General features: G+C 41.7%; 1 pseudogene; it reads left to right on the forward strand.

The window, feature by feature from the left end:
- The first annotated feature begins 1,147 nt into the window (after positions 1 to 1,147).
- The window catches only part of LOC117470625, a 9,597-nt pseudogene continuing 3,244 nt past the window's right edge, over positions 1,148 to 7,500 (forward strand).

Below are 7,500 nucleotides of genomic sequence, written 5' to 3' on the forward strand. Positions count from 1 at the left end.
TAAACGTTAGTAAAAGTACTTTTAGCGTCTAAACGTTAGTAATAGTACTTTTAGCGTCTAAACGTTAGTAAAAGTACTTTTAGCATCTAAACGTTAGTAATAGTACTTTTAGCATCTAAACGTTAGTAAAAGTACTTTTAGCGTCTAAACGTTAGTAAAAGTACTTTTAGCGTCTAAACGTTAGTAATAGTACTTTTAGCGTCTAAACGTTAGTAAAAGTACTTTTAGCGTCTAAACGTTAGTAAAAGTACTTTTAGCGTCTAAACGTTAGTAATAGTACTTTTAGCGTCTAAACGTTAGTAAAAGTACTTTTAGCGTCTAAACGTTAGTAATAGTACTTTTAGCATCTAAACGTTAGTAAAAGTACTTTTAGCGTCTAAACGTTACTAAAAGTACTTTTAGCGTCTAAACGTTAGTAATAGTACTTTTAGCATCTAAACGTTAGTAAAAGTACTTTTAGCGTCTAAACGTTAGTAAAAGTACTTTTAGCGTCTAAACGTTAGTAATAGTACTTTTAGCATCTAAACGTTAGTAAAAGTACTTTTAGCGTCTAAACGTTAGTAAAAGTACTTTTAGCGTCTAAACGTTAGTAAAAGTACTTTTAGCGTCTAAACGTTAGTAATAGTACTTTTAGCATCTAAACGTTAGTAAAAGTACTTTTAGCGTCTAAACGTTAGTAAAAGTACTTTTAGCGTCTAAACGTTAGTAAAAGTACTTTTAGCATCTAAACGTTAGTAAAAGTACTCACTGGGCAGAAAGCCTTTTGAAACAGTGTTAAAACCCTCAGTTTATGTCATTAGAAAACACAAGAGGTTTTTAATGTGTTAATTTGTCCCGTTTAGGGAGGTCATATATGTGACAGAAACACACGTCTGTATGTAAGAAGTGTAAAGAGAGGGAGGGGGGAGGAAAAGGGAGAGAAACAGAGAGAGAGAGTCAGAGAGAGAAAGAGAGAGAGAGAGAGAGAGTCAGAGAGAGAGAGGCAGAGAGACAGAGAGAGGCAGAGAGACAGAGAGAGAGAGAGAGAGAGAGAGAGAGAGAGAGAGAGAGAGAGAGAGAGAGAGAGAGAGAGAGAGAGAGAGAGGCAGAGAGAGAGGCAGAGAGAGAGGCAGAGAGAGAGGCAGAGAGAGAGGCAGAGAGAGAGGAGAGAGAGAGAGGCAGAGAGACGAGAGGCAGAGAGAGAGAAACACTCTGAGGATTATTACTGCAAACAGGTCAGTGTGTCCTCCTCTCAAATCTGTGTCTTAAATCTGAGAATACTGCTTTAAAAAGTCCTCTCCTGCATCACTTCATCCTGTCAGTGATGAAGTGTCTCTCCTGCATCCTGTCAGTGATAAAGTGTGGTGTAATTAATATGTAGGAGTCATGAGGTTGTTGTAGTTTGGTAAAGTGGGATATTAAGGAAGTTTCTGGGTTATAAATGTCAGAAAACAGTCAAATAATTTCACATTTTGACGTCTTCAAATGTCTTCAAATGTCCTACACACACTCCAATCAAAGATATGTTTGATTAAGTTTAATCAGCACGTTTAAGAAGCTGGAAATATGGAAATATGATCTCAACATCCTTATATCTTTATCTTTGCCTCTGGTTGCTTTAACAAAAGTGTGTATAAATGAGAGTGAATGTCCAAAGCTTCATAATAGAGAGAGGAATGAAAGTGGACAGTTGGAGGTAAAGGAATGACATCACTATGTAACACTCACGCTCTCCTATTGGCTAGCGCTCCAACACATTGTACGTGATAGGATAAGAAGGCGGGACATCTCTAAGCAGGTTGACCAATCACAGGAGACTGGTGTAGTATTTAAAAACTTCCCAATCACATTAACACAATGGTTTATTTATATTTAAAAACTTTAAATACTTTTTTAAAATACAAAAATAAAGAAATTAAACCAAAAATGAACGAAATGTTTTTATTTGAAATATTTGCCAAAAATGATTGCAATCTGAGCCGATTGGGCAGGAGGATGTCATTTTTGCACGACATGTCGTCTAATTAGGTATTTCATTAAAAAACACTGCTTTTAATCGTCTGTTTGTGCAGAATTAGCTTTGTTTTAAACATGAAATAAAGTCTAAATGTTTCACCTAATACCACCAGTGTGTGCGTGTGTGTGAGTGTGTGTGTGAGAGTGTGTGTGTGTGTGTGTGAGTGTGTGTGTGTGTGTGAGTGTGTGTGAGTGTGTGTGTGTGTGTGTGTGTGAGTGTGTGTGTGGTGTGTGTGTGTGTGTGTGTGAGTGTGTGTGTGTGTGTGTGTGTGTGAGTGTGTGTGTGTGTGTGTGTGTGTGTGTGTGTGTGTGTGTGTGTGTGAGTGTGTGTGTGTGTGTGTGAGTGTGAGTGTGTGTGTGTGTGTGAGTGTGTGTGTGTGTGTGAGTGTGTGTGTGTGTGTGTTACCTGTGACCTCTGCCTTCTTTAACCTCTCAGCAGATTTCTATCTGATAATCTGCCTCCATGTTTACCCCCAAAACTCTCCCATGATGCAACGGGCCTCCATCAGCACTTTTGTTCTGCTGCAGTTGGCACTTCACACACACACACACACACGCACACACACTCACACACACACACACACACACACACACACACTCACACACACACACACACACACACTCACACACACACACACACACACACGCACACACACTCACGCACACACACACACACACACACACACTCACACACACACACACACACACACACACACACTGGTGGTATTAGGTGAAGCATTTAGACTTTATTTCATGTTTAAAACAAAGCTAATTCTGCACAAACAGACGATTAAAAGCAGTGTTTTTTAATTAAAACAACTAATTAGATGACATTTTTGAGAATATTTAAAGGTCCCGTGTCATGCTTCTCTGGTTCTAAAGGTCCCATGTCATGCTTCTCTGGTTCTAAAGGTCCCATGTCATGCTTCTCTGGTTCTGACCCGTCCCCTTGTGTTCTGAAGCTTCTGCATGTGAACGGTCTGCAGAGTCACAAACCCTCAGAGTGCACCCTGTAGAGAGTAAAGCTCTAACACAGAGAAGACCTGTCTGTGCTGCCCCAGAACGCCTCGCTGGGGATTTCTCTTTTTCTTCCTGGGTACAGTGACGTGCCCATACCCAAATGGACCCATTGGTCCAAATGGACCAATCCGCAGAGCCGTTACGATTTCTCCTCCCTGAGACGGCGGGACGCGGCGAGGCTGTGAGTGGGTGTGTGAGCACACACACAAACTCCCAGCCAGGCTGTGGGTGTGTGTGTGTTCGGGCTGGGTTTCGCTGTCTCGCAGACGGCCACTGGGCTCATAGGGGGGGGGGGGGGGGCAGGAGCTCCACCAAGCCGTGTAGGACAGAGAGTGAATACACATACTATACAGAGATGCTGTATGAGAAACCAATGTGAGTTTGGAACATTGAACAATGTCAATCTATTCTAGTAGACCTCAACTATGGAACTATGATCAGTAGAAATGGCCGTGACACGGGACCTTTAATATAAAAAACAGGATATTTTGTTCCATTTTTGGTCAAATTGTATTCTTTTATTTAAAAAAAGTGTTTTTAATCTTCTTTAAACCACTGTGTTATGTTTTTAAATATTTGTTTTTAAATTGCATTTTTTTGTCTTTTTCAATGTTTTATTACATTTACATAAAATGCTGAATGTGAATTTCCCAAATCGGGATCAATTAAGTTCTTCTTATCTCATGTGTTCGATGAACCTGCAGGAGCGATGCCCTTCCAGCAGGGCGGCGCTGGAGGAGCAGAGAAAGACGACAGGAAGGTAAAATAACCGTTTTTAACTTGCAGAAATAAACTTTATAAAACAATCACTAACCAGCGTGAAAGATACCGTGCAAACACATCCTGACACACACACACACACACACACAGACACACACACACACACACACACACACACACACACACACACACACACACAGACACACACACACACACACCACATGCTGCAAACACACACAGTAAGTCTATTTACATATTAATACAAATCTAACGTTATAAGTCAGTGTCTTAGGGTGTAATGACTCCTCTCCTCCTGTAGGGGGCGCTCCTCTCCTCCTCCCCCCCCACCAGGCGCTTCTTCCATCGGGCTTCATTCAATCAATGGTCCCCGGGACACCCCAAAACAAACCAGAGTGTATCCCCACCACAGGAGGAGTCCCCACCTAAAACTGCACGCAGGTACACACACACACACACACACACACACACACACACACACACACACACACACACACACACACACACACACACACACACACACACACACACACACACACACACACACACGTCATATCTGTGTGTGTGTGTGTGTGTGTGTGTCAGGATGAGTTTCAGTGGTATCTTCAGGTCCAGGGATTCGAACCAGCAACCCTCCGCTTCCTCTTCCTCCTCTTCCTCTTCCTCCTCCGCCAGTATGAAACTGTTCAACCGCAACAAGAGAGAAAAGGCCAGAAGTCGAGGTAGGAGGAAAAATACGTGATATTTGGAGTAAAAAAAGTCGTAAACATTTGTACGTTAAAGTGATGCTAAGTGCAGAGACTCGGTGTCTCCTGCAGGGGGCAATGTTTCATCTTCCTCCTCCTCTTCCTCCCTCAGCCTACAGCCTCTCCTCCCGTCCCCCCCCCTCGTCTCTCCTCCTTCAGAAGGAGGTGTTTCAGTTGAAAACGTACCTGAAGGAGCCTCAGCGTCCAGAAACCAGGAGGATGAGATCTTTCTCCTCCCCTCCTGACCCCGGACATCTATCTTTCCGCCAGCTGACTCCTCTGGCCCCGCCTCCTCTGACTTCTTGTCCAATCACCACGCCTCCTTCATTGCCTTGTCCAATGACAACACCTCCTCTGACTCCTTGTCCAATGACCTCGCCTCCTCGAGCCCCGCCTCCTGTCAGGAGGATGGTGAGGAAACATTTTTACTTTTAGCCGTTTGGTTTCTTTTTGTAGAGTTTGCTGGATATCGGTTTCTGGTAGTTTTGCATCTAGATGGTGGTTTTAATAATAATAATAATAGATTCATTTTGTTAGCGCTTTTACAGGTGCTCAAAGACGCTTTACAGCAGGGCCGGCCCTAGACTTTTGGGGGCCCTAAGCGAGCTTTGGCTTGGGGGCCCCCCTCACTCTAGAGAGAGAGAGAGAGAGAGAGAGAGAGAGAGAGAGAGAGAGAGAGAGAGAGAGAGAGAGAGAGAGCGCACCGGTACCGGAGATCGTTGTTGTTAGCTTCTGGAGCTAGCGAGCTAGTGGCCGGGTCTCAAACGGTTTGGTCACGATTAATGTAAACAACTATTTCCGAGGCACGCGTTTATATGATCATTATAGTTATAAAAAAAATAAGAGAATGAATGAAAAACAGGTATGAAATACTATATGACAGTAAAACAAGAATACAGTTTAAAAGGGGAGTGATTTGTATTGCGTGTGCGCGTGTGCACGTTCAGGTGTTGTTATGGCAACGTCAGTGGCCAAACAGCCACATTTACTGCTGCAAATACGTTCAATCATGCTGTCGACATGTAAAGCAGTGGCAACTATGCCACCATTTCAGCTGACTTTTTCTCAGAAATACTGTCACATAACATCCATATATTTCAGTGCTAGGTTGATGCTTAGCTAAGCTAACTATGAAACACTTTAACTGACAGGACTCAGGATCAACTGTGTACTGTAAGGTAGCTTCTAGCTTCATGTCGAACAGTAAGTCAACATTTCCCAGAGAGCTTTCTTTGAAATCACCAGGTAACGCTAAAAAACATTACATTTAGATTGTATGACAAAGTGTTTATTTAATATATCTGGCTAGCTATAGCTACTTGCTAACGGTTTAGCTTACCCCCGCGATTCAAAGTAACGTCAACGTAGCTGTAATTTATGCTTTGATTTATTACATGTTCGCATAACTTGGAAGCTTACTGACATTTACATACCTTGTTTACCTGGCTCAAGTGGTGGCTCTGGGGTTGTTGTGTGAACCACCACTTGAGAATTGTCGTATTTTTTAAGAAAAAAATGTCTTATGTCCATCTTCAAAAACTCTGAGTCCGACTGACAGTTTATTTTAAACATTGTCACAGCTCACGGGATAGGTACCTGTCAGCCAATAAGACAGACAATCTAGGCATATTAACACAATTAATTAAACCTACTTATCACGGCGAGGGTGTACTGAGATTATTATTTTTTTTTTCATTTTTCTTTTTTTTCATTTCTTTTTTTTGTTGCTAGGGGGCCCTTAGTGGCTGCTTATGTCGCTTAATGGGTCGGGTCGACTCTGCTCAGCAGTCATCTAATAAGTTAGCTGATTCACAAACATCTGCATTAAATCAAAGTGAGCTCATAAATGTTATATTAAACTCTGATTGAATCGGCTCTTTCCGTTGTTGCTGTCACTGAAACAGCGTTAAGTTAACAAAGGTAAACAAAGCAACACCGGAAATGGTCCTTTCAAAATAAGAATATACGTCGATCTTGAAAATAGAGTAAAGCGAAAATTACATACATTATTATCTGTATTTTTAAACCTTAACGTTGACATCCGAATATGTTATATGTAAAGAAATCCCAAAACTAATTATGAGCTAAATCCATGTATTCAGTCCATCTCAGATTCTCATCACGTTTTTATTGTGAAACCCCGTACCGGAAAGTCATATTGTTAGCTCCGTTAGCTTGTTAGCTGCTCTCGGTGGTCCTGTTAACCGGTAGATCGGCTCCTCTCCTCCGGTAGAAACACGATGGAGCCGTTAAACCGGGTTTATTAAACACATCTGGAGGTGTTTATCATCGCGAGGACAAAAGACAGGCTTTAATGAACGGTCAGGTAGGTGACGTCACATTCAGCATCCTTTATAAACCATGGATGTAGCAACAGAGCTGGATACAGAAAGTACCCGGATGTAGCCCCACAGAGCATGCGCAGTGGAGTTGTCGAGTGGTATTTATAGCTATTTCGTTGTGTTTTGCATCTTTTTTCGTTATTGTGTATATTTTTTGGTGGTTTTGCTTATTTTTGTGGGGGTATGTATCTAATTTAGGTAATTTTGCATCTTTTTAAAGTTGGTTTTGCATCTACTTATAGTAGTTTTGCATCTTTTTATGGTGGTTTTGCATCAATTTTTGTAATTTTGCTTCTATTTCAGTAGTTTTGTATATTTTTATGCTGGTTTGCCTCTAATTCAGTAGTTTTGCATCTGTTTGAGTTATTTAGTTGATATATTACTATCACTAAGTAATTACATGTATAAATACCATGGAGACATGATTAACATACCAGGATCAAAGCAGCTCTTAAAGCCCTAACATGCCGTTATATCAAACCAGCTTATTTCATGTAATCCCCGCTAACCGACAGACCCTCAGGAGCTCCAGCTGAGGCGTTAGATTTCAATGTTTCAATATTCCAATCGGCTTGTTCCTGCAGGTGGAGGTCGGCATGGCGGAGCAGTCGGACCCCGAAGATGCCGGTGAGACACTATTTACACTAGTTACTCTTTTT

The sequence above is a fragment of the Trematomus bernacchii genome, unplaced genomic scaffold (assembly GCF_902827165.1).
Source record: "Trematomus bernacchii unplaced genomic scaffold, fTreBer1.1, whole genome shotgun sequence".
Classification (NCBI taxonomy): domain Eukaryota; kingdom Metazoa; phylum Chordata; class Actinopteri; order Perciformes; family Nototheniidae; genus Trematomus; species Trematomus bernacchii.